Below are 27,711 nucleotides of genomic sequence, written 5' to 3'. Positions count from 1 at the left end.
GGATGGATTTTGGGGACAGATTCCAGGGATGGATTCCAGGGATGGATTCCAGGGATGGATTCCAGGGATGGATTTTGAGGACAGATTTTAGGTTAGGCAAAGATTTTAGGGATGGATTCCAGGGACGAATTTCAGGGATGGATTCCAGGGATGGATTCCAGGGATGGATTTTAAGGATGGATTTCAAGGATGGATTCCAGGGATGGATTCCAGGGATGGATTTTGGGGACAGATTTCAGGGATGGATTTCAGGGATGGATTTTAGGGATGGATTTTAGGGAGGAATTTCAGGGATGGATTCCAGGGATGGATTCCAGGGATGGATTTTAGGGATGGATTCCAGGGATGGAAGCAGAACCCCCGGGAATTCCAGGACGCTGGGACAGCCCCGGGGTTTAAAAGACTCCTTGAATTTCCCTGTGCACAAAGGACGGGCTGCAAATCCCCTCCAAAGGCTCCGGATCATTCCCGATGATCCATCCCCACCTCCTCCAGCCCGGGATGAGTCAGGGCAACACCTCCGTGCCAGGCTGGGTCACTGCACCTTCCACCACTGCCCTTCCCCACTAAAATCGGATTTTTGCAGCTCAGGGAGCAAAAAAACGCCGGGAATTCTGTGCAGTCTTGAGAGAAAAGAGATTTAAAATGGATTTAATGGTGCTCAGGAGGGGCAGGGACAGGCACAGGAGCCTGGAAGTTTTTTGTCTGCAGGATTTTCTCTCTTCCCTGCACATCTGGGAGGTAAAATCATCGGTGATCACCCCAAAATGGGCTCTGGCATCCCCTAAAACACCAATATCGTCCCCAAAATTGCCTTAAAAACCATCAAAATCACCCCAAAATCTGCTGAGGAACGCCAAAAACACCTCCAAAATTGACCCCAAAACCACCCCAAAAATTGTCCCCAGAATCACCCCAAACTGCCTTAAAAACCTTTGAAATCACCCCAAAATCTGCTGAGGAACGCCAAAAACACCTCCAAAATTGACCCCAAAAATCAGCCCCAAACCGGCCCCAAACTGCCTTAAAAACCTTTGAAATCACCCAAAATCACCTCAAAATCTGCTTAGGAACGCTAAAAACACCTCCAAAATTGACCCCAAAACTCCAAAACCACCCCAGAATCTCCCCCACATGACCCAACATCACCCCAAATTCAGCTTTTTCACCCCCAAACTCCCTGAAACCTTCAAAATCGCCCCAAAATGTCGGCAAAATCACCCCAAAAATCACTCCAAAAATGTTGAATCTGCTGAATTTTCTCTCCTCCCTGCACACCTGGGCAGGTGCTGAGGCCAAAACTCGGGCTGTGCCAAGGGGGGAAATTATAATAATAATAAAAAATAATAAATATGTTTTTAAAAAGTTTAAAAAATCAAACTAAAGCTGGAAATGAGCGCCCCCTGCAGGTGGAGGGCAGCCCAGGCCCGGCCTCGTTCAGACAATGCCGGGAATGTTCGGGAGGCGGGAGCTGCACAAGGGGAGCTGGGCCGGGCTCAGCTCAGCGCCCAGGAATGCGTCAGTCTGTCTGTCCGTCTATCTGTCCGTGTGTCTGTCAGTCAGTCTGTCAGTCAGTCTGTCAGTCTGTCCGTCTGTCTGTCTGTCCGTCTGTCTGTGTGTCTGTCAGTCTGTCCGTCTGTCTGTCTGTCCGTCTGTCTGTGTGTCTGTCCGTCTGTCTGTCTGTCCGTGTGTCTGTCTGTCTGTCCGTGTGTCTGTCTGTCTGTCCGTGTGTCTATGTGTCTGTCCGTCTGTCCGTCTGTCTGTCTGTCCGTCTGTCTGTGTGTCTGTCAGTCAGTCTGTCAGTCTGTGTGTCCGTCTGTCTGTGTGTCTGTCCGTCAGTCTGTCTGTCCGTGTGTCTGTGTCTGTCTGTCCGTGTGTCTGTCTGTCCGTCTGTCCGTCTGTCTGTGTGTCTGTGTGTCTGTCCGTGTGTCTGTGTGTCAGTCTGTCTGTGTGTGTGTGTGTCTGTCTGTCTGTGTGTCTGTCTGTGTGTCTGTCTGTGTGTCTGTCTGTCAGTCTGTCCGTCTGTCTGTGTGTCTGTCCTGTCAGTCTGTCCATCTGTCTGTCCGTGTGTCTGTCTGTCCGTGTGTCTGTCTGTCTGTCTGTCCGTCAGTCTGCCTGTGAGTCTGTCAGTCTGTGAGTCTGTCCATGTGTGTGTCTGTCTGTCTGTCTGTCTGTGTGTCTGTCTGTGTGTCTGTGTGTCTGTCTGTCTGTCTGTCTGTGAGTCTGTCTGTCCGTCTGTGTGTCTGTCCGTCTGTGTGTCTGTCCGTGTGTCTGCCAGTCTGTCCGTCTGTCAGTCTGTCCATCTGTCTGTCAGTCTGTCAGTCTGTCCGTCCGTCTGTGAGTCTGTCCGTGTGTCTGTCTGTCCTCTGTCTGTCTGTCCGTCTGTGTGTCAGTCAGTCTGTGAGTCTGTCAGTCTGACTGTCTGTCCATCTGTCTGTCTGTCCTGTCAGTCCGTGTGTCTATCTGTCTGTCTGTCTGTCAGTCTGTCTGTCAGTCCAGACCACGGGCAGGGAGCCAGCGAATCTCCGGGCCGGGAACGACACCGGGAGTGACACCGGGAGTGACACCGAGAATGGCACCGGGGATGACAGCGGGAATAACGGGGAATGACACCGGGAGTGGCACCGGGGATGGCACTGGGGATGGCACCAGGAACGACACCAGGAGTGACACCAGGGGTGACACCAGGAGTGACACCGGGAGTGACACCGGGAGTGACACCGCGGGTGACACAGGGAGTGACACTCGGGCAGAGCGGGGCTGGCACCGCTCTGGGGTTTGGGGGGGATTTTTGGGGTTGAGTTTGGGAGCAGAGCTCGGCTGAGGGTGAGGAGGAGTGGGGGAAAATTCATCTTCATCCTCATCCTCATCTTCATCCTCATCCCATCCTCATCCTCATCCTCATCCCCATCCTCATCCTCATCCTCATCCTCATCCTCATCCTCATCCTCATCCTCATCCTCATCCTCATCCCCATCCTCATCCCCATCCTCATCCTCATCCTCATCCTCATCTTCATCCTCATCCTCATCCTCATCCTCATCCCATCCCCATCCTCATCCTCATCTTCATCCTCATCCTCATCCTCATCCTCATCCTCATCTTCATCCTCATCCTCATCCTCATCCTCATCCTCATCCTCATCCCCATCCTCATCCTCATCCTCATCCTCATCTTCATCCTCATCCTCATCCTCATCCTCATCCCATCCCCATCCTCATCCTCATCTTCATCCTCATCCTCATCCTCATCCTCATCCTCATCCCCATCCTCATCCTCATCTTCATCCTCATCCTCATCCTCATCCCATCCCCATCCTCATCCTCATCCTCATCCTCTCATCCTCTGCCCATCCTTATATATGATATAATATGATAATATAATATATTATGATATAATATAACATGATAAAACGTAATATAATGTGATATAATATAATGTGATATGAGATATAATATAATGTAATGTAATGTAATACAATATAAGAAATAGAATATAATGTAATATAATATAATGTAATAATCATATCATAATCACATCATTATATATTATTATATATTATTATATATTATTATATATTATTATATATTATACATAGCGTTATATGTTTATATATTATACCATATCATACCATATAATATTATACGAATATATGACATATATTGTTGAAGTCATCTATTTTTCTAAAATCATATGTTATTATATCATATCTCACATTTTATTATATTTAGACATATATTTATCGTGTTTGTGTTTTCTAAAATGCCATTTTCTAATTATTATTATTATTATTATATAAATAAAGAATGTTGAAATCACAGCCCAGCACCGCGGCCCCCGCGCGCCCCCTGCCGCCCGCACCGCGGAACTGCAGGGAAGGGAATCGGGAGGATTTTGGGATTTTGGGAAGGGAATCGGGAGGATTTTGGGATTTTTGGGAAGGGAATCGGGAGGATTTTGGGATTTTTGGGAAGGGAATCGGGAGGATTTTGGGATTTTGGGAAGGGAATCAGGAGGATTTGGGGGTTTTTGGGAAGGGAATCAGGAGGATTTTGGGGTTTTTTGGGAAGGGAATCAGGAGGATTTTGGGGTTTTTGGGAAGGGAATCAGGAGGATTTTGGGGTTTTTTGGGAAGGGAATCCAGCAGGATTTTTGGGGTTTTTTCCCTCCCAAAAATTGGGATTTTAGGGGATTTTGCACCCGAAATGCACCGAATCAGCCGTTCCCACTCCCCAGAGCCCGGCTGAGACACACGGGGAGCTCTGGAGTCACCCGGACCTCAGTTCCTCATCCTCATCCTCATCCTCATCTTCATCCCATCCTCATCCTCATCCTCATCCTCATCCCCATCCTCATCCCCATCCTCATCCTCATCTTCATCTCATCCTCGTCCTCATCCTCATCCTCATCATCCTCATCATCCTCATCCCCATCCTCATCATCCTCATCATCGTCATCGTCCTCATCCTCATCCCCATCCTCATCATCCTCATCATCGTCATCGTCCTCATCCTCATCCCCATCCTCATCCTCATCCTCATCCTCTTCATCCTCATCCTCATCCCCATCCTCATCCTCATCCTCTTCATCCTCATCCTCATCCCCATCCTCATCCTCATCCTCTTCATCCTCATCCTCATCATCCTCATCCTCATCCTCATCCTCATCCTCGTCCTCATCTTCATCCTCATCCTCATCCTCATCCTCATCCTCATCCTCATCTCATCCTCATCCTCATCTTCATCCTCATCCTCATCTCATCCTCATCCTCATCATCCTCATCATCCTCATCATCCTCATCCTCATCCTCATCCCATCCTCATCCCATCCTCATCCTCATCCTCATCCCCATCCTCATCCTCATCTTCATCTCATCCTCATCCTCATCATCCTCATCCCCATCCTCATCCTCATCTTCATCTCATCCTCATCTTCATCATCCTCATCCCCATCCTCATCCTCATCTCATCCCCATCCTCATCCTCATCATCCTCATCCTCATCCTCATCTTCATCTCATCCTCATCCTCATCATCCTCATCATCGTCATCATCCTCATCCTCATCCCATCCTCATCCCATCCTCATCCTCATCCTCATCCTCATCCCATCCTCATCCTCATCTTCATCTCATCCTCATCTCCATCCTCATCTTCATCCTCATCCCATCCTCATCTTCATCCTCATCCTCATCTTAATCTTCATCCTCATCTCATCCTCATCCTCATCCTCATCTTCATCCTCATCCTCATCTTCATCCTCAAAGAACCTCAAAGAGCCTCAAACTCACCCAAACTCACCCACACTCCTCATCCACACAGTTTTCCAGACGAAACGAAGCAATTAGCAGGAAATTAATCAATAATCAATTAATTAATTGCTCACCTTCCTACTGCAGAGCAGTCTCGGCCTCCTCTGTCCCCGGTCCGGGTGGGTTCCTGGATTTTCCTGGATTTTCCTGGATTTTCCTGGATTCCTCCTGCCAAGGAAAACGGGGATTCAGCTCCATCACCCCCAGCAGAGGGTAATTAACGGAGTTATAATTAGGGATAATGACTGCCTGGGGTTTGATTGATGTCCAATTAGCCAGTGGATAATCGGGGCTGCCATTCGTTTATCCATAATTGGAATAAAGACAGGAATAGGAATCTGTTCTGCTTTGTTTTTATAAATCCCTGGCTGGGGGCTCGGGGAAATATCCGGGGCTAAATCGCATTTTTGGAGGGAATGAAGAGAAGGAGAAGGGTTTGTGTCATTTGGGGGGGAAATGTGAAGAAGAGGAGAAATTTCCCCCATTTTTGGAGGAGAATACAAAAAAGAGGAGGAATTTTCCCCATTTTTGGAGGAGAATATGAAGAAAATGAGGAATTTCCCCCATTTTTGGGGGAGGATATGAAGAAGAGCAGGAATTTCCCCTTTTTTTGGAGGAGAATACGAAGAAGAAAAGGAATTTCCCCCATTTTGGGGGAGAATATGAAGAAGAGGAGGAATTTTCCCCATTTTTAGGGAAAATACAAAGAAAATGAGGAATTTCCCCCATTTTTGGGGTGGAATATGAAGAAGAGGAGGAGTTTGCCCCATTTTTTGGGGGAGAATACAAAGAAGAAAAGGAATTGCCCCATTTTTCCCCCCATTTTTGGGAGGAATACAAAGAAGAGGAGGAATTTTTCCCATTTTTAGGGAAAATACAAAGAAAAAGAGGAAATTCCCCCATTTTTGGAGGAGAATACGACAAAGAAAAGGAATTTCTCCCATTTTTGGGGGGAATACGAAGAAGAGGAGGAATTTTCCCCATTTTTGGGGGGAGAATACAAAGAAGAAAAGGAATTTCTCCCATTTTTGGAGGGAATATGAAGAAAATGAGGAAATTCCCCCATTTTTGGAGGAGAATACAACAAAGAAAAGGAATTTCTCCCATTTTTAGGGAGAATACAAAGAAAATGAGGAATTTCCCCCATTTTTGGGGTGGAATATGAAGAAGAGGTGGAATTTGCTCCATTTTTGGAGGAGAATACAAAGAAGAGCAGGAATTTCCCCCATTTTTAGGGAAAATACAAAGAAAATGAGGAATTTCCCCCATTTTTGGGGGGGGGATATGAAGAAGAAATTTTTCCCCATTTTTAGGGAGAATATGAAGAAGAGGAGGAATTTTCCCCATTTTTGGGGGAGAATACAAATAAAAGGAGGAATTTCCCCTTTTTTTGGAGGAGAATACGAAGAAGAAAAGGAATTTCCCCATTTTTTGGGGGGCAATATGAACAAGAGGAGGAATTTCCCCCAGTTTTGGAGGAGAGTACAACAAAGAAAATGAGGAATTTCCCCCATTTTTGGGGAAAATATGAAGAAGAGCAGGAATTTGCCCCATTTTTTGGGGGAGAATACAAAGAAGAAAAGGAATTTCCCCCATTTTTCCCCCCATTTTTGGGAGGAATACAAAGAAGAGGAGGAATTTTCCCCATTTTTAGGGAAAATACAAAGAAAAAGAGGAAATTCCCCCATTTTTGGAGGAGAATACGACAAAGAAAAGGAATTTCTCCCATTTTGGGAGGAGAATACGAAGAAAATGAGGAATTTCCCCCATTTTTGGGGTGGAATATGGAGAAGAGGTGGAATTTGCCCCATTTTTGGAGGAGAATACAACAAAGAAAAGGAATTGCCCCATTTTTTGGGGGAGAAAATGAACAAGAAGAGGAATTTCCCCCATTTTGGGGAGAATACAAATAAAAGGAGGAATTTCCTCCATTTTTGGGGGAGAATACGAAGAAGAAAAGGAATTTCCCCCTTTTTGGGAGGAATATGAAGAAGAGGAGGAATTTCCCCCATTTTTTCCCCCATTTTTGGGAGGAATACAAAGAAGAGGAGGAATTTGCCCATTTTTTGGGGGAGAATACAAAGAAGAAAAGGAATTTCCCCATTTTTTGGGGGCCAATATGAACAAGAGAAGGAATTTCCCCCATTTTTGGAGGAGAATCCGACAAAGAAAAGGAATTTCCCCATTTTTGGGGGGAATATAAAGAAAATGTGTCTCCATCATTCTTCCTGTGGACAAACACAAAAATCCAGCAGCATTTCCACCACTCCAGGGACATTTCCAGCACATTTCACCCCCCAAACCCCGTCCTGAGCACAGGATTTCCAGGAAAAGCTGGAAAATTTCCAGGATTTTCCAAGAAAAGCTCCTTCCCAGTAAAACATTGCTCAACCCAGCTGGAGCCAGGGATGAATTCCAAGAATCCTGAAATCCGAGCCCGCTTGTTTTCCCGGCTGGCTGGGTGGAGACAAACAGGTTGTTTTGGTTTATTTTGGTTTATTTTGGTTTATTTTGGTTTATTTTGTTTTGGTTTCTCTGAAGGAGTCAAAGCCACGTCAGTGATTTCGGTTCAGGCCAGGGCTCCTCTCACCTCCTCCTCCTCCTGCAGTGGATTCAGGATGAGGAAAGGCCAAAAAAAGCGATTTAAAGTTGTTGGTTTGGGGTTTTTTTGAGCAGGGATTTTTACAGATTTCATTTTCTGGAAAGAAAAGTCAGGGCAGGGGGAAAAATCTGGATTTGGGGCAGGTCAGGAGAGAAAAAAAGGAGAAAAAAGGGGAATAAAGGCATCAAAACCTCAAACCTTGGAATGGCTGCCAGGGAATCCCTGAGGATCAGGAATCAGGGAATGGTTCAGGCTGGAAAAAACTCAAATCCCACCCAAATTCCTCCATTCCACTGTCCCAGGCTGCTCCAAGCCTCTGGAATTGGGCAATTCCAGTAGTTCCAGCCATTCCAGGGAGGTTTCCACAGAAATTCTGGATTTCCGGCTGGATTTGGGATGGGGGGATGGAAAAGAGCATTTGGATCATGGGGGTCGCTCCTCATTCCTGCTGGAGCCCTGAGTTCCTTCAGAATTTGTTGTTTTGGATTTTTAAGCAGGGATTTTTACAGATTTCACATTCCAGGTCCAGCTCTCCATGGAAAGGAAGGTGGGGGCAGAGGGAAAGTCTGGATTTGGGGCAGGTCAGGAGAGTAAAAAGGATAAAAAAGGGGAATAAAAGCACCAAAACCTCAAACCTTGGAATGGCTGCCAGGGAATCCCTGAGGATCAGGGAATGGTTTGGGCTGGAAAAAACTCAAATCCCACCCAAATTCTCCCATTCCACTGCCCCAGGCTGATCCAAGCCTCTGGAATTGGGCAATTCCAGCCATTCCAGGGAGGTTTCCACAGAAATTCTGGATTTCTGGCTGGATTTGGGATGGGGGGATGGAAAAGAGCATTTGGATCATGGGGGTCGCTCCTCATTCCTGCTGGAGCAGCCCTGACCCCCCTCAGATCCCCTCAATTGACCCAAAATCTCCAAAATTCCAAGGAATTCATCAGCAAATGATAAATGAGTATGGAGGGCGAGGTGGAATTCCACAGCACAGGAAATAAATCAGATTAAATTCAGATTAAGCACAGATTCCCTCGTGGATCCAGGGAAAAGGAGCAGCTCATTTCCCCACCTGGGATATTCCAAAGGATTTTTCCAACCCCCTCAGGCATCCCTGCCCAGGAATTGTTTTTCCTCTGAGCAAAAAAAGGAGAAAAAAAATTGAATTAAACCCTGCAGACAGCAGCAGGAGCTCACTCCTGACAGGAAAAGCTTCCTCAGGAAATCAGAATCTCCTTAAAGCCCTCCAGAGCTTCAGGGATCCTCGGGATGAGGGATGGAAACAACAGGATTCATTTCAGAGCTATTTTTAAAATCGTTTTTTTTTCCTTCTGGGATGCCAATTCGCAGGAGTTGTTTGGAAAATGAGATTTTAAAAATGTCCCGACGCTCACGGAACAAACTGTGCTGGAGCAGTTTGGGTACTCCAGGGATGGGTTTGACTTTCCAGCTTCTTTTCATCCAAAAATATAAAATTAAAATCACCTTTTTCTCCTTTTAGAGGGCAAAATAGCAACAAAAAAAATATAAAATGTGTATTTAAATCCTCCAGTTTGAGGAAATGCCTGGTCAAAGCAGGGACAGTTCCCTCCCTGCTGCTGAGGTTTAATGGAATTATTTCAGCCCAAAAAATGATCCAAAGGGGATTTTTCTATCAGTGACAACAGCCCCAAAAGGGCAGGAATTTTAAAATCCACACCAATAACATCCCAAAAACTGCAGGAATTTTTAAATTCATGCCAATAACATCTCAAAAACGGCAGGAATTTAAAAAATTCATGCCAACAACGTCCATAAAATGGCAGGAATTTGAAAATCCGTGCCAATAACATCCCATAAATAACAGGAATTTTAAAATCTACACCAATAAATCCCAAAAAACAGCAGGAATTTGAAAATCTATGCCAATAACATCCCAAAAACTGCAGGAATTTTAAAATCCACACCAACAGCATCCCAAAAACTGCAGGAATTTGAAAATCCACACCAATAACATCCCAAAACCAGCAGGAATTTTAAAATCCATGCCAACAGCATCCCAAAAATCACAGGGATTTTAAAATCCACGCCAATAACATCCCAAAAATCACAGGGATTTTAAAATCCATGCCAACAATGTCCATAAAATGGCAGGAATTTTGAAATCCACGCCAATAACATCCCAAAAACCAGAAGGAATTTTTAAAATCCATGCCAATAACATCCCATAAATAACAGGAATTTTAAAATCCACACCAACAGCATCCCAAAAAACAGCAGGAATTTTGAAATCCATGCCAATAACACCCCTGAAATTGGAGGAATTTTTAATCCATGCCAATAACATCCCAAAAATAACAGGAATTTTTAAACCCACACCAACAGCGTCCCAAAAATGGCAGGATTTTTAAAAATCCACACCAATAACATCCCAAAAATGACAGGAATTTTTAAATCCACGCTAATAACATCCCATAAATAACAGGAATTTTAAAATCTACACCAATAGAATCCCAAAAAACAGCAGAAATTTTTAAATCCACATCAATAAAATCCCCAAAACTGCAGGAATTTGAAAATCCATGCCAACAATGTCCATAAAATGGCAGGAATTTGAAAATCCACGCCAATAACATCCCCAAAACCAGAAGGAATTTATAAATTCACACCAACAGCATCCCAAATCCAGCAGGAATTTGAAAATCCACGCCAATAACATCCCATAAATAACAGGAATTTTAAAAATTCACGCCAATAGCATCCCAAAACCAGAAGGAATTTTAAAATCCATATCAATAACATCCCAAAACCAGAAGGAATTTTTAAATTCACACCAACAGCATCCCAAAAATGGCAAGAATTTTAAAAATCCATGCCAATAGCATCCCATAAAAAACAGGAATTTTTAAGTTCACACCAACAGCATCCCAAAAACTGCAGGAATTTGAAAATCCACACCAATAACATCCCAAAACCAGCAGAAATTTTAAATTCCATGCCAACAGCATCCCAAAAACAGAAGGAATTTTGAAATCCATGCCAATAACATCCCAAAAATGGCAGAAATTTTAAAATCCACACCAACAGCATCCCAAAAATCACAGGAATTTTAAAATCCATGCCAACAATGTCCATTAAATGGCAGGAATTTGAAAATCCGTGCCAATAACATCCCAAAACCAGAAGGAATTTTTAAATCTACACCAATAACATCCCCAAAACCAGAAGAAATTTATAAATTCACACCAATAGCATCCCAAAATTGCAGGAATTTTTATATCCACGCCAATAACATCCCATAAACAGCAGGAATTTTTAAATCCACACCAATAACATCCCAAAAATTACAGGGATTTTAATAATCCTAAATAATAATAATAATAATAATAATAATAATAATAATAATAATAATAATAATAATAATAATAATAATAATAGCTTCCAAATGAATCCATCGCTCCCCCAGGGAGGGAAAATTCCCAATTTTTCCTTCCAGCTGGGAAAAGTTCACCACAGGGAACAGGGGAAGGATCTGGAACAAGGTTGGGGTTTAAATGTGGCTGTTTCACCTCCTGAGGTTGTTTCAATGAGGTTTGGGTTACACAAGTGGCCTCAATCTTCCAGGATCAGGCAATTAGTGAAAAAATTAAATGAAATTAAATTCCCTTAATGACCCCTGGGAAATGGGACCCATCCGTGATTGCTGAGCCAGGGCAGCTCCGTTTCTGCAGGGTTTAAATCCCAAAAAAAAAGGGATTTTTGTCACTTCAGGAATGGGGGGAGAAGTGAGAGTGTGAAAAATGCTCCTAAAAATGAGAGAGGAGTGTGAGAGGCCTGGCTGGCACCACAGAGAGATCAAAAATGGGGGAAAATCCGGATTATGGGATTATTGAGGATGGAAAAGAGCTCTGGGATCATCAAATCCAAATTGTGCCCGATGCCCACCTTGTGCCCAGCCCAGAGCTCCGAGTGCCACCCCCAGGAATTCCCGGGACACCTCCAGGAATTCCCAGGACACCTCCAGGAATTCCTGGGACACCTCCAGGAATTCCTGGGACACCTCCAGGGGTTCCAGGGACACCTCCAGGAATTCCTGGGACACCTCCAGGAATTCCCAGGACACCTCCAGGGGTTCCTGGGACACCTCCAGGGGTTCCAAGCCCCTCCTGTCCCCTCCTGCCAGGGACCTGGGGACATCGGCAGTGTCCCCCTGATCCCGCTCTTCTCCAGGCTGAGCCCCTTCCCAGCTCCCTCAGGAATTCTCCAGCCCTTTCCCAGGAATTCTCCATCTCTCTCCCAGGAATTCTCCAGCCCTTTCCCAGGAATTCTCCAGCCCTTTCCCAGGAATTCTCCATCTCTCTCCCAGGAATTCTCCAGCCCTTCCCAGGAATTCTCCATCTCTCTCCCAGGAATTCTCCATCTCTCTCCCAGGAATTCTCCATCTCTCTCCCAGGCATTCCCCAGCCTTTCCCAGGAATTCTCCAGCCTTTCCCATGAATTCTCCAGCCTTTCCCAGGAATTCTCCAGCCCTTCCCAGGAATTCTCCATCTCTTTCCCAGGAATTCTCCAGCCTTTCCCAGGAATTCTCCAGCCTTTCCCAGGCATTCCCCAGCCCCTCCGTGTCCCCCTGGGTGCTCAGCCCTGCCCCTTCCTGCTCCACAAACATCCCCAGCTCCAGAGCTGCCCTTGGCACATCCCTAAAAATACCCCGCTAAAAATAGCAAATATAAATAGCAAATATAAATAGCAAATATAAATAGCAAATATAAATAGCAAATTATCCAACAATTGCACCAGGGCAACCACCCCAAAACTGCCAGGCTGAGCTTGAAATCCTCCTGTCACATCCCTCTTCCAAATTCCATAAAAATCTGGGAACAAGGATTTGAAAATCAGAAAAGAACTTTTCCCACGAGGAATTCCAACCAGAACAACCTCCCTGAGCTTTCATTTTTATTTTTTTCCCTGTTTTCCTGCTGGTTTGGATAAATCTGTCCAAAAGCAGAGCCCCTCCTGTCACATCCCCCTGAGCACCCAGGGCTGCAGAAATTCCCCCTTCCACACTTCCATAAAAATCTGTGAACAAAGATTTGAAAATCAGAAAAAAAACTTTTCCCACGAGGAATTCCAACCAGAACAACCTCCCTGAGCTTTAATTTTTATTTTTTTTCCCTGTTTTCCTGCTGGTTTGGGTTAAACCTGTCTAAAAGCAGAGCCCCTCCTGTCACATCCACCCTGAGCATCCAGAAATTCCCCCTTCCACACTTCCATAAAAATCTGGGAACAAAGATTTGAAAATCAGAAAAAAAACTTTTCCCACGAGGAATTCCAACCAGAACAACCTCCCTGAGCTTTAATTTTTATTTTTTTCCCGTTTTCCTGCTGGTTTGGATAAAGCCCTGACTCCCAGGCAGGCTCCCAGCGATCCCACACCCTCCTGGAGGACACCCCAAGAGCACAAATCAGGGCAAAATGACGCAAATGGGACTTTTTGTAATTTTTTTTTTGAGGAAAGTGAAGCAAGAGGAAGCGCCGGGAAAGGAGCAGGGTCACATGAGGATGGCCAGCCCCGAAAGCAGCCGCTAATGAGTGTCTCAGTTAATTACTCGGCTCGCTGTAATGAGGGGCTGGCAGCTCATGCACGGCTGGGACACAGTGCCCTCTCTTGGAGACTCCGTGCCGGGATTGAGGACAAAAAACCGCTGGAATTGCCTAAAAACAGAATTATTTCTGCCCAAAACCAACTCTGGCCTGGCTGTTATTCCTTGGAGGGACAAGGGACACCTCTGGAGCTGCTCCTGGGGCAGGTCAGTCACTCGTGGCCTTTGGATATTCCTGGTAAAACTCGGATTTTTGATAAAATTAAGGATTTTGAAGATGGAGGATATTGAAATAAATGAAGAGTGGTGTCACAGAGGGGTTTGGGGACCTGAAGGATCAGCTAATTCCAAAGGAAAATGCTGGAATTCAGAATAACCATCCCAGTTTGGAGGCAGCTCATCCACAAAGGATTTCTGGGAGTCCCCAGGAGAGACAGAGACTCTCTGGAGACTCCAAACCCAGCCCCACGCCGGGATTGAGGACAAAAAACCACTGGAATCACTTAAAAAAATGATTTCTACCCAAAAAACCAACTCTGGCCTGGCTGTTATTCCTTGGAGGGACAAGGGACACCTCTGGAGCTGCTCCTGGGGCAGGTCAGTGACTCGTGGCCTTTGGATATTCCTGGTAAAACTCGGATTTTTTATAAATTAAGGATTTTGAAGATGGAGGATATTGAAATAAATGAGGAGTGGTGATATTGTGGTGCCACAGAGGGGTTTGGGGACCTGAAGGATCAGCTAATTCCAAAGGAAAATGCTGGAATTCAGAATAACCATCCCAGTTTGGAGGCAGCTCATCCACAAAGGATTTCTGGGTGTCCTCAGGAGAGACAGAGACTCTCTGGAGACTCCAAACCCAGCCCCACGCTGGGATTGAGGACAAAAAACCGCTGGAATCACTTAAAAAAAACATTTCTGCCCAAAAACCAACTCTGGCCTGGCTGTTATTCCTTGGAGGGACAAGGGACACCTCTGGAGCTACTCCTGGGGCAGGTCAGTCACTCGTGGCCTTTGGATATTCCTGGCAAAACTCGGATTTTTTATAAAATTAAGGATTTTGAAGATGGGAGGATATGGAAACAATTGAGGAGTGGTGTCACAAAAGGGTTTGGGATGGTGGGGACCTGAAGGATCAGCTAATTCCAGGTTAAAAAATTCTGGAATTCAGAATAACCAACCCAATTTGGAGGCAGCTCATCCACAAAGGATTTCTGGGTGTCCTCAGGAGAGACAGAGACTCTCTGGAGACTCCAAACCCAGCCCCACGCCGGGATTGAGGACAAAAAACTGCTGGAATTGCCTAAAAACAGAATTATTTCTGCCCAAAAACCAACTCTGGCCTGGCTGTTATTCCTTGGAGGGACAAGGGACACCTCTGGAGCTGCTCCTGGGGCAGGTCAGTGATTTGTGACCTTTGGATATTCCTGGCAAAACTCAGATTTTTTATAAAATTAAGGATTTTGAAGATGGGAGGATTGAGGAGAGGGGACACTGCGGTGTCACAGAGGGGTTTGGGGACCTGAAGGATCAGCTAATTCCAAAGAAAAATGCTGGAATTCAGAATAACCATCCCAGTTTGGAGGCAGCTCATCCACAAAGGATTTCTGGGTGTCCCCAGGGCCGTGTGAGTGCAGGGACAGTCCCCAGTGCCCACCTGGCACAGGTGACCGTGGGCACCGGGGGCTTGGAGCACCCTGGGGTGCTGGAAGGGGCTGGGTGGGGTTTAGGGTCCTTCCCACGCAGATTTTGGGTGAGAAATTCCCTGATTTGGGACTGGATGGGCTTTAGGATCCTTCTCACTTGAATTTGGGTGAGAAATGCCCTGATTTGGGGCTGGGTGGGTTTTAGGATCCTTCTCACCCCAATTTTGGGTGAGAAATGCCCTGATTTGGGGCTGGATGGGCTTTAGGATCCTTTCCACGCAGATTTTGGGTGGGAAATTCCCTGATTTGGGACTGGGTGGGTTTAGGATCCTTCCCACCTGAATTTGGGTGAGAAATGCCCTGATTTGGGGCTGGGTGGGCTTTAGGATCCTTCCCACCCCAATTTTGGGTGAGAAATGCCCTGATTTGGGACTGGATGGGCTTTAGGATCCTTCCCACCCCAATTTTGGGTGAGAAATGCCCTGATTTGGGGCTGGATGGGCTTTAGGATCCTTTCACACAGAATTTTGGGTGGGAAATTCCCTGATTTGGGGCTCAGGAGGGGTCTGGGTGTCTCTGGATGCTGCTGTCACCTACCTGGGCAGGTGTCCCCACTCCTCTGCCTCACAGGGCACTCGCTGCAGGGGGGAAAGGACAAATCTCCTAAAATAAAAGAAAAAGAGGGAATGTTCAGCAATCAAAAGGATCCTGCAGGGAATTCCAGCTCCAGGTCTGAGCCCACCACCTGAAGCACTTCACACCTTTTCCCCCATTTCCAGCAGCTCATTTTTCCCATTTTTCCCTGTTTTTCCCTGTTTTTCCCTGTTTTTCCCTGTTTTTCCCCTGTTTTTCCCGTTTTTTCCCCGTTTTTCCCATTTTTCCCTGTTTTTCCCCTGTTTTTCCCTGTTTTTTCCCTGTTTTTTCCCTGTTTTTTCCCTGTTTTTCCCTGTTTTTTCCCTGTTTTTTCCCTGTTTTTTCCCTGGTTTTTCCCCTGGTTTTCCCTGTTTTTTCCCCTGGTTTTCCCTGTTTTCCCCTGGTTTTTTCCTGTTTTCCCTGTTTTTCCCTGCCAGGATCCAGCCCATTCCAGAATGGTTTAAAGCACCTTTTCCCCATCTCCACCATGCCATTTATCCCTGGGTTTTTCTCCCTTTTTTTTCCCTGTTTTTTTCCCTGCTGGAATCCAGCCTGTTCCAGAACTGTTTAAAGCACTTCACAACTTTTCCCCCATTTCCAGCAGCCCATTTTCCCCTGTTCCTTCCCTGTTTTTTTCCCTGTTTCCCTTTTTTTTTTTTTTTCCCTGTTCCTTCCCTGGTTTTTTCCCTGTTTTTCCCTTTTTTTTTCCTGTTCCTTCCGTGGTTTTTTTCCCCTTTTTTTCCCTGTTCTTTCCCTGTTTTTTTCCCTTTTTTTCCCTTTTTTCCCCCCTGTTCCTTCCCTGGTTTTTTCCCCCTTTTTTACCTGTTTTTTCCCTTTTTTTCCCTTTTTTTCCCCCTGTTCCTTCCCTGGGTTTTTTTCCCTTTTTCCCCCTCTTTTTTCCCTTTTTTCCCATTTTTTCCCTGCTGGAATCCAGCCTCTTCCAGAACTATGTAAAGCACCTCACAACCTTTCCCCCATTTCCAGCAGCCCATTTTTCCCTGTTCCTTCCCTGTTTTTTTCCCCTGTTCTTTCCCTGTTTTTCCCTTTTTCCCCCTGTTCTTTCCCTGTTTTTTTTCCCCTTTTTTCCCTGTTTTTTCCCTTTTTTCCCCGTTTTTTTCCCTGCTGGAATCCAGCCTGTTCCAGAATGATTTAAAGCACATCACAACTTTTCCCCCATTTCCAGCAACCCATTTTCCCCTGTTCCTTCCCAGTTTTCCCCCCTATTCTTTCCTTGTTTTTTCCCCTGTTCTTTCCCTGTTTTTTCCCTGTTTTTTCCCTTTTTTTCCTGTTTTTTTTCCCTGCTGGAACCCAGCCCATTCCAGAACGATTTAAATCCCCCCAGCCACATCCTTTGGGGTGCTTTCTTTACACTTCAACACGCTCAGGACCTGCCTTTAACATTTTTATTTTTGGCAGGGGAGTAAAATCCTAAAACTCCTCCAGGAGAAGTTTAGTGGGGATGACGCAGGAGGCTTTTTCCATGCTCAGTTGTGGAATCTGGGATGAAAAACCCCAATTTCTGTCAGCTCAGAGCTGCCTTTGAACACAGCTGTTGCCAAAGGGATTTTTTTGGTGGTGGGGAAGCGTCTCCCCGAGGAGCCGGCAGCTCCCAGGCCGTGCAGTTCCACATCCGAGTCTGAAGATGGCTCCATGGGAATGAGGGATCCATCCCTCCATCCCTGCATCATCCGTCTGTCCATCTGTCTGTCCATCCATCCATCCCTGCACCATCCATCCATCCGTCTGTCCATCCGTCTGTCCATCCATCCATTCCTCCATCCCTGCATCATCCGTCTGTCCGTCTGTCCATCCGTCTGTCCATCCATCCATCCCTCCATCCCTGCACCATCTGTCTGTCCATCCGTCTGTCCATCCCTCCCTGCATCCATCCATCCCTGCATCCATCCATCCCTGCATCCATCCGTCTGTCCATCCGTCTGTCCATCCATCCCTCCATCCATCCCTGCATCCGTCCGTCTGTCCATCCGTCTGTCCATCCCTCCATCCCTGCATCATCCGTCTGTCCATCTGTCTGTCCATCCATCCCTCCATCCATCCATCCCTGCATCATCCGTCTGTCCGTCCCTCTGTCCATCCATCCCTCCATCCATCCATCCATCCCTGCATCCATCCGTCTGTCCATCCGTCTGTCCATCCATCCATCCCTGCATCCATCCGTCTGTCCATCCGTCTGTCCATCCGTCTGTCCATCCATCCATCCATCCCTGCATCCATCCATCCCTGCATCCATCCATCTGTCCGTCCCTCTGTCCATCCATCTGTCCATCCATCCATCCATCCCTGCATCCATCCGTCTGTCCATCCGTCTGTCCATCCATCCCTCCATCCCTGCATACATCCGTCTGTCCATCTGTCTGTCCATCCCTCCCTCCCTGCACCATCCGTCCCTCTGTCCGTCTGTCTGTCCATCCATCCATCCATCCATCCATCCATCCATCCATCCATCCATCCATCCCTCCCTGCATCCATCCCTCTGTCCATCTGTCTGTCCCTCCCTGCACCATCCATCCATCCATCCATCCATCCATCCATCCCTCTGTCCCTCTGTCCATCCCTCCATCCGTCCCTCTGTCCATCCCTCCATCCGTCCCTCTGTCCATCCCTCCATCCCCCCCTCCCAAAGCATCCCCATCCCGCCAGCAGCAGTGAACCCATTCCCGCTTCCCTGCAGCAATCCCGGGGGATTTGTCACAGGCCCCATCCCCGATATTCCCGAGGCCGGGAGAGGCGACTTCCAACAAAAGAAACCTGGGAAAAATACCCCGGGCGACTCATGGAAGTGAAAGACAAGGAGAGTGACAAAGATCTCGGGGAAGAAAGGGAAGAGGAAGGCAGAGCTGCAGCGTTTCATCTTCTGTTCCTCCCCACAACGAGCCAATTAAAAAGCCCACACACTAAATTAATTCCAGTTCCAGGGGAGCTGCAAACACAGAGCCACTATTTAGGTTAGGGAAAATTGCTGCATTCTGCTCCTCTGTCAGGTGGCAGAGAATGACATCTGCAAAAGGGAAAAAAAGGAAAGAAAAGAAAGAAAGAAAGGAGAGTTTGGGCCCCAGCAGAGTGAGGGAAAGGAATTGAGGGAATTCAGGGAAGGATCTGAGGAGCCACATCCACAGGCACAGGGGCACAGATTTGTGCAAAAATCCTGAGGTTTTCCCCACATCCCGATGTTTTCCCCACATCCCGAGGTTTGTTTTCCTCACATCCCAAGATTTTTTCCACATCCCGAGGTTTTCCCCACATCCCGGCCCCTCACACCTTTCACACCTCACCAGTTCCTTGTTTTGTTTTAAACAAGTGCCCAGGACGTGGTTAAGGACAGGGGGACAGGGCGCAGATTTGTGCAAAAATCCCGGGGTTTTCCTCACATCCCGAGGTTTTCCCCACATCCCGGGGTTTTCCTCACATCCCGAGGTTTTCCTCACATCCCGAGGTTCGTTTTTTTGTTTTCCTCACATCCCGAGGTTTTCCCCACATCCCGAGGTTTGTTTTCCTCACATCCCGAGGTTTTCCCCACATCTCGAGGTTTGTTTCTTTGTTTTCCTCACACCCTGAGGTTTTCCTCACATCCCGAGGTTTGTTTTCCCCACATCCCGAAGTTTGTTTCTTTGTTTTCCTCACATCCCGAGGTTTTCCCCACATCCCAGCCCCTCACACCTTTCACACCTCACCAGTTCCTTGTTTTGTTTTAAACAAGTGCCCAGGACGTGGTTAAGGACAGGGGGACAGGGCGCAGATTTGTGCAAAAATCCCGGGGTTTTCCTCACATCCCGAGGTTTTCCTCACATCCCGAGGTTTTCCCCACACCCCGAGGTTTGTTTTCCCCACATCCCGAGGTTTGTTTCTTTGTTTTCCACACATCCCGAGGTTTTCCCCACATCCCAGCCCCTCACACCTTTCACACCTCACCAGTTCCTTGTTTTGTTTTAAACAAGTGCCCAGGACGCGGTTAAGGAGCTTTGCTTCCCTAAAATAAAACAACAACAACAACAACCAACCCTTCCTTCCTTCCTTCAGGCGCCTTCCCCCGTTCCTGACCCCTCGGAAAACGCCTCTGCCCAGAGCCAGCCCCGCCCGGCGGGGTTTGCCGGCGGCTCCGGGGAAATATCCCGGGATTTTCCCTCTGTGTTCCCGGGGATTCCATCCCAGCAAAGCCCCGTGGAACCGCCCTGGTCCCGGCAGAGGAGCCCCCGGTCCGCGCTGGGGTTTTGAGGGGACAAACCCCACGAGCAGAGGATATAAATGATTATCCCGGGTTTTTGGTTGTTTTTAGGGTGACAAAAGGCAAGGAGGGAGCAGGGCAGTGCCAGGGCGGTGCCAGGGCGGTGCCAGGGCGGTGCCAGGGCGGTGCCAGGGCAGTGCCAGGAGAGTGCCAGGGCAGTGCCAGGGCAGTGCCAGGGGAGTGCCAGGGCAGTGCCAGGGGAGTGCCAGGGCGGTGCCAGGGCAGTGCCAGGGCAGTGCCAGGGCAGTGCCAGGGCGGTGCCAGGGGAGTGCCAGGGGAGTGCCAGGGCAGTGCCAGGGCAGTGCCAGGGCAGTGCCAGGAGAGTGCCAGGGCAGTGCCAGGGCAGTGCCAGGGGAGTGCCAGGGCAGTGCCAGGGCAGCGCCAGGGGAGTGCCAGGGGAGTGCCAGGGCAGTGCCAGGGGAGTGCCAGGGCAGTGCCAGGGCGGTGCCAGGGCAGTGCCAGGGCAGCGCCAGGGGAGTGCCAGGGGAGTGCCAGGGCAGTGCCAGGGCAGTGCCAGGGCGGTGCCAGGGCAGTGCCAGGGCGGTGCCAGGGGAGTGCCAGGGGAGTGCCAGGGCAGTGCCAGGGGAGTGCCAGGGGAGTGCCAGGGGAGTGCCAGGGCAGTGCCAGGGCAGTGCCAGGGGAGTGCCAGGGGAGTGCCAGGGGAGTGCCAGGGCAGTGCCAGGGCAGTGCCAGGGCAGTGCCAGGGGAGTGCCAGGGCAGTGCCAGGGCAGTGCCAGGGCAGTGCCAGGGGAGTGCCAGGGCAGTGCCAGGGCAGTGCCAGGGGAGTGCCAGGGCAGTGCCAGGGCAGTGCCAGGGGAGTGCCAGGACAGTGCCAGGGCAGTGCCAGGGGAGTGCCAGGGGAGTGCCAGGGGAGTGCCAGGGCGGTGCCAGGGCGGTGCCAGGGCGGTGCCAGGGGAGCGCCAGGGCAGTGCCAGGGCAGTGCCAGGGCAGTGCCAGGGGAGTGCCAGGGCAGTGCCAGGGCAGTGCCAGGGGAGTGCCAGGGCAGTGCCAGGGCAGTGCCAGGGGAGTGCCAGGACAGTGCCAGGGCAGTGCCAGGGGAGTGCCAGGGGAGTGCCAGGGGAGTGCCAGGGCGGTGCCAGGGCGGTGCCAGGGCGGTGCCAGGGGAGCGCCAGGGCAGTGCCAGGGGAGCGCCAGGGCAGTGCCAGGGGAGTGCCAGGGCAGTGCCAGGGGAGTGCCAGGGGAGCGCCAGGGCAGTGCCAGGGGAGCGCCAGGGCAGTGCCAGGGCGGTGCCAGGGCAGTGCCAGGGCAGTGCCAGGGGAGTGCCAGGGCAGTGCCAGGGCAGCGCCAGGGCAGTGCCAGGGGAGTGCCAGGGCAGTGCCAGGGCGGTGCCAGGGCGGTGCCAGGGCAGTGCCAGGGGAGCGCCAGGGGAGCGCCAGGGGAGCGCCAGGGCAGTGCCAGGGCAGTGCCAGGGCGGTGCCAGGGGAGTGCCAGGGGAGCGCCAGGGCAGTGCCAGGGGAGTGCCAGGGCAGTGCCAGGGGAGTGCCAGGGGAGCGCCAGGGGAGCGCCAGGGCAGTGCCAGGGCGGTGCCAGGGGAGTGCCAGGGGAGCGCCAGGGCAGTGCCAGGGCGGTGCCAGGGCAGTGCCAGGGCAGTGCCAGGGCGGTGCCAGGGCGGTGCCAGGGCGGTGCCAGGGCAGTGCCAGGGCGGTGCCAGGGGAGTGCCAGGGCGGTGCCAGGGCAGTGCCAGGGGAGTGCCAGGGGAGCGCCAGGGCAGTGCCAGGGCGGTGCCAGGGGAGTGCCAGGGCAGTGCCAGGGGAGTGCCAGGGGAGTGCCAGGGCAGTGCCAGGGCGGTGCCAGGGCGGTGCCAGGGCGGTGCCAGGGCAGTGCCAGGGCAGTGCCAGGGGAGTGCCAGGGCAGTGCCAGGGGAGTGCCAGGGCAGTGCCAGGGCAGTGCCAGGGCAGTGCCAGGGGAGCGCCAGGGCGGTGCCAGGGGAGTGCCAGGGGAGCGCCAGGGCGGTGCCAGGGCGGTGCCAGGGCGGTGCCAGGGCAGTGCCAGGGGAGTGCCAGGGCAGTGCCAGGGGAGTGCCAGGGCAGTGCCAGGGCAGTGCCAGGGGAGTGCCAGGGCAGCGCCAGGGCAGTGCCAGGGCAGTGCCAGGGGAGTGCCAGGCGGGGCTCCTGGAGGAGCTCCTGTGCAATCTTTAACTGAGGAGAGCCCGGACACGGGGCAGGAGCGGCGCCCGGAGCTGGGGAATTTCCTTGGGAATTGGGAAAACCCTCATCCCTTTGTCTGGGAACTGGAGAACCTCATCTATTTCTTATGGGAATTGGGAAAAGTCTCATTTGTCTCTTTGGGAACTGGGAAAACTCTAATCCATTTCTCTGGGAATTGGAAAACCCCATCCCTTTGTTTGGGAATTGGGAAAACTCATCCCTTTCTCTGGGAATTGGGAAAACGCTCATCCATTTCTCTGGGAATTGGGAAAACTCTCATCCCTTTGTCTGGGAACCGGGAAAACTCTCATCCCTTTGTCTGGGAACCGGGAAAACTCTCATCCCTTTGTCTGGGAACCGGGAAAACTCTCATCCCTTTCTTTGGCAATTTGGAAAACTCTCATCCCTTTCTTTGGCAATTTGGAAAACTGTCATCCATTTCTTTGGGAATTGGAAAACCTCATCCCCTTTCTCTGGGAATTGGGGAAACTCTCATCCATTTCTTTGGGAATTGGGAAAATTCCCATTTTTTCCCTGCGGGGAATGTGATCTCAGCTCTCCTGGAGCCAACCTCACTCCCAGCTCCACCACCAAACCCTCAGCGAGCGCACCCAAAACCCTCAGAATTCCACCCAATCCTGCTCCTAACGAGATCCCTGGAGGAGCCCCGTCAGCCAGGAAACCACATTATTATTATTATTATTATTTATAGCCCAGGATTAGAGCAGGATCTGCTGGGAATCCAGGGAATGCAGCGAATTCCCATTCCCACAGAGGTGGCACAGCTGACAGATTTATGGGCTCTCACTTCCCAATCCATCTTTTTATTTTCCCAGCACATTTATAATATAAACACCACATTACACAGAATTTCTGCAGCTTTATCCAGCTCTGCCCCTGGAATTCTTTCTCATTCCCATTTCCTTTAGGCTGATGGGAATGCACTCAGCAATTAGGGACGGGTATTAATTAAACCCTGGAATTGCTCCTCCACTTCCTACTCCAACCACCAGCTCCACAACAACCTTTTAATTGGGGATAACGGTGATATCCTGATTTAAGGAAGGAATGGGTGAGGAGCACTGCCAGCCCTCATCACCCCCGACTTCAACAAAACCTGGAAAAATGGATTTTTTTTCCCCCCTTGGATAAATTTGCACTGCCAGCCCTCATCACCCCCAACTTCATTTCCACAAAACCTGGAAAAATGGATTTTTTTCCCCCCTTGGATAAATTTGCATTGCCAGCCCTCATCACCCCCGAATTCATTTCCACAAAACCTGTCAAAAATTGATTTTTTTTCCCCCTTGGATAAATTTGCGGCCTGGGGGAAATGCAGAGATAACAAATCTGACGAGTCCTGCGATTTCCAACCATTCCTGCTCGGATAAAACCTTGGGAGAACGCTCAGGAAAACACAGATGTGGACAAAAGCTTTTCCAGGCTGCTGTGGGATGAAAGGGAACGTGGCCAGGCCCACCCCTCTTCTGTTTTATTTTCATCCCCATTCCCAAACCTCGTCCACAGCGCCGGGATCAGCTCGACACAATCAGAATTCCCAGCTCCCAGCAGGAATCCAAACCCGTAATTACAACAGCCTGAACGTGGAAAACACCACGGAGGGAGGGAGGGACAGGAGTCTTGAGGATGAGACAAATAAATGAGGGAAAACAGCGAAAAAAATCAGTTTAGGGAAGAAAAGAGGCTGCCCCAGAGGCTCTGTGGCTCCTGGAATTCCAGGGATAATGTTGGGCACGGGGGATTTGGAGCTGGAATTCCCAGGGAGCGCTGGAATTCGGGGAAGCAGCGCAGCCCCCCTGCCTTGGCTGTGAATCCGTTTCCTCCCATAAAAACTTCCTGCCCCTCCAGCGACCTTTTCCCAACCCTGGAGCCATCCCCACCTTCCCCAGGCTGGCAAAACCTCCCTGTGAAAATCCCTTTGGAATCACAGCCGGGTTTTTCCCGGCTTTACCCCCAAAGGCAGCTCTGGGACTCTCCCAAGTTTCCCAAACCGCTGGAAAACGCGGATTTATGATTTTTTTTCTTTCCCCCTAGCACCAGGGATGCACACAATGCATCTCCTCTGGTGGTTGACAAGCCCTCTTCTATTTCAGGAATGCTCATCCGCAGGTGGAATTGGATTTCTGTTCCCATGACTGACAACACAACTCCAGCCCGGCCTATGGCAGCTGCTGCTATTTTCAGCGCTCTGCCTCTCTCCAGTATTATTCCAAAGGTGAGAACTATTTCCAGAGAACACCAGAGCTGCGTTTTTCACACCTTAACAGCAAAAAAAAAAAATGGGGAAAAAGGAAAAAAATCGCGGAATTTTGAAAGTTTTGCCACGGGGCGAAGGAGCCTCTGCAGCAAAGAGAGTTAATGAGGTCGTGGAGTGGTAAAATGGAATTAAAGTCCCTGTTGGGATGGGGGAATTAGCCTTAAACTGGGCTGGCACCGAGATATTCCTCACCAGCAGGCAGGGAAGCGCTGATTCCTTCTACCCTGGCAATGCAGGGATGGGAATTGTCAGCGGGAAAAGCCAAAAATCCAAAGAATCAGCAAAATGGGATGGAGCTGTGAGCAGGAATCAAAGGTATCCCTAAAAAATTATGGATGTGGAGCGTGGAATTTGGGTTCTCAACCCAGCGTGAGAGTCCAGGCTCCTCTGGAGCCTCTGGAAAGGCGCAGATCCTCGGGGAGAAGAGCTGAGGGTGGGATAATGAGGCAGGGAGTGTTAATCAGCTAATTAGCAATCAGAGAGGGAGAGGAGTGCTGGCAGCGGCTCCTCGCCCTCTGCCCCGCTCCGGGCGCCTCATCCCGGCTCATCCCGGCATTCCCGAGGGGTGGAATCGCAGCAGCTCCACTCCCACCCTGCAATTCCCAAAAATTCCCTTCCCAGCTCAGCCACTGCATCCTCCCCTCTGCCCAGGCCCGACAACGCCGGGATCAATCCGATCCCGCTGGAGCCCGCAACATTCCAACATTCCCAACAACATTCCAACATTCCCAACAACATTCCCGAAATTCCCCACAACATTCCTGAAATTCCCGACAACATTCCCGAAACTCCCCACAACATTCCAACATTCCCAACAACATTCCCAAAATTCCCCACAACATTCCCGAGGAATTCTTGCCCTACAGCCAGGGCAGGAGCTGCCCCATGGCCAATCCCTGGAATTCCTGATTTCCCCAAAGCCTCACTCCAGGGTGGAGGTGCTGCTGGCCACGGGTCGGGATTACAGCTCTGGATATTGGAATGCTCCCGAAGGAATTGGGGTTGCAGCTCTGCTGGTGTAAATCCCCCCAAATCCCGGGATTTTGCTGCTTTTCCCAGAAATGTGTCTGCAGTGGAGCACGGATGGGGCTGTGGAGTCACCAAAGGGGGATTCCAACGAGGATTGGGGTTGGAAAAGAGCTCTGGGATCATCAAATCCAAATTGTGCCCGATGCCCACCTTGTGCCCAGCCCAGAGCTCCGAGGGACACCTCCAGGGGTTCCCGGGACACCTCCAGGGGTTCCCGGGACACCTCCAGGGGTTCCCGGGACACCTCCAGGGGTTCCCGGGACACCTCCAGGAATTCCCGGGACACCTCCAGGGGTTCCCGGGACACCTCCAGGGGTTCCTGAGACACCTCCAGGGGTTCCAGAGACACCTCCAGGGGTGGTGACTCCAAACCTCCAAGGCCCGGCCGCCCTTTCCCCTTTCCAGGAGGAAATTCCTGCTGCTGTCCCACCTGGAGCACCCCGGGGCCACTCCCTCCTGTCCTGGGCTCCCCTGGGAGCAGAGCCCCTCCTGTCCCCTCCTGCCAGGGACCTGGGGACATCGGCAGTGTCCCCCTGATCCCGCTCTTCTCCAGGCTGAGCCCCTTCCCAGCTCCTCCAGGAATCCTCCAGCCCTTTCCCAGGAATTCTCCAGCCCTTTCCCAGCTCCCTCAGGAATTCTCCATCTCTCTCCCAGCTCCCTCAGGAATTCTCCAGCCCTTCCCATCTCCTTTTCCATTTTTTTTAAGCAAAACCAGGAAGATGGGACTCAGTGAGACGAGCAGGGAATGCTCAGCTCAGCTGAGGGATGTTGGAGCACCGGGAGCCAGCCCAGCTCAGCGGAACAGGATAAACTCGGGAGAGATAAAGACAAATCTGTGATCACGCTGCTGCCGGTGCCAGGGCGGCTGCTGGGAATGTCTGGATCGTGGATTTGCTTCCCAAAAAAACACCCCAGACTGCTGCACAGCTCCTGGGTGATGGACAGACAGCCCTGGACTGGAAAATCATGGAATGGTTTGGAAAATCCATCCAGTGCCTGCCATGGCAGGGACACTTCTCCTATTCCCAGCCTGGCCTGGGACAATTCCAGGGAAAAACTGGACCAGGATTTCAACTGGAAGGAAAAGCACAGAGAGAAGCTCATCCTAAAAAAACCCCAATGGATCAGAATTCCACAACTCAAATAACGGGAATGTCAAGGTTTAATTGGGATTAGTGCAATTAAACCAGAGGAATTCCGTGGATGCTCCCACAGCTCTCATGGATCATCAGCTCCAGGCTGATGGACAGACAGCCCTGGACTGGAAAATCATGGAATGGTTTGGGTTGGAAAATCCATCCACGGCAGGGACATCTTCTATTCCCAGCCTGGCCTGGGACAATTCCAGGGAAAAACTGGTATTTGTAGGGAAAGCAGCACCAGGATTTCAACTGGAAGGAAAAGCACAAAGAGAGGCTCATCCTAAAAAAACCAATGGATCAGAATTCCACAACCCAAATAACGGGAATGTCAAGGTTTAATTGGGATTAATGCAATTAAACCAGAGGAATTCCGTGGATGCTCCCACAGCTCTCGTGGATCATCAGCTCCAGGCTGATGGACAGCCCTGGACTGGAAAATCCTGGAATGGTTTGGGTTGGAAAATCCTTCCAGTGCCTGCCATGGCAGGGACACTTTTCCTATTCCCAGCCTGGCCTGGGACAATTCCAGGGAAAAACTGGACCAGGATTTCAACTGGAAGGAAAAGCACAGAGAGAGGCTCATCCTAAAAAACCCAATGGATCAGAATTCCACAACCCAAATAATGGGAATGTCAAGGTTTAATTTGCATTAATGCAATTAAACGTGCCTGACACCAGAGGAATTCCGTGGATGCTCCCACAGCTCTCATGGATCACAGGAAAAATTATTCCAAATATTTCACCCAGGGGCGTGGAGCTCCTTGGAAACGCTGCCAGATCCTGTGGATCCCTGGGAATGCAGCCCCTGCTCACACCCCTGGATCCTGAACCACCCAGACCCCACTCAGGGACAGAATTCCCAACTGGAAACACCACCAGGAATTCCCAGCCTCACCAAAAGGACTTGCTGTAATAAAAAAAGAAAAAGGAGCCTCCTCCCCAGCCTTGCTTTTGTCCCTGCTAGGAAAGTTTGATGAAATTCCCAACGTTTGTTTGGGAATTGCAGCACAGCTCGCTCGGAGGAGCAGCAGGGCCACGTCAGGATTTATGGAGCATAAACACCCAGCCCTTGCCAGCAACAAAAAAA

General features: G+C 49.8%; 1 protein-coding gene across 1 annotated transcript in view; it reads right to left on the bottom strand.

Moving 5' to 3' along the window:
- GNG7 (G protein subunit gamma 7) overlaps positions 1-27,711 on the bottom strand; it is a 65,003-nt gene that overhangs the window by 30,696 nt on the left and 6,596 nt on the right. The window contains exons 2-3 of the mRNA XM_063403591.1: positions 15,729-15,794; positions 5,384-5,477 (exon numbers count right to left, since the gene is read on the bottom strand). The gene's annotated coding sequence lies outside the window, so the exon portion shown is untranslated. The remainder of the gene's footprint in view (positions 1-5,383; positions 5,478-15,728; positions 15,795-27,711) is intronic.

This window comes from Prinia subflava, chromosome 8 (assembly GCF_021018805.1).
Source record: "Prinia subflava isolate CZ2003 ecotype Zambia chromosome 8, Cam_Psub_1.2, whole genome shotgun sequence".
In the NCBI taxonomy this organism is placed as follows: domain Eukaryota; kingdom Metazoa; phylum Chordata; class Aves; order Passeriformes; family Cisticolidae; genus Prinia; species Prinia subflava.
The sequence above is the reverse complement of the archived record's forward strand: the minus strand, read 5'-3'. Positions and strand labels throughout refer to the sequence as shown.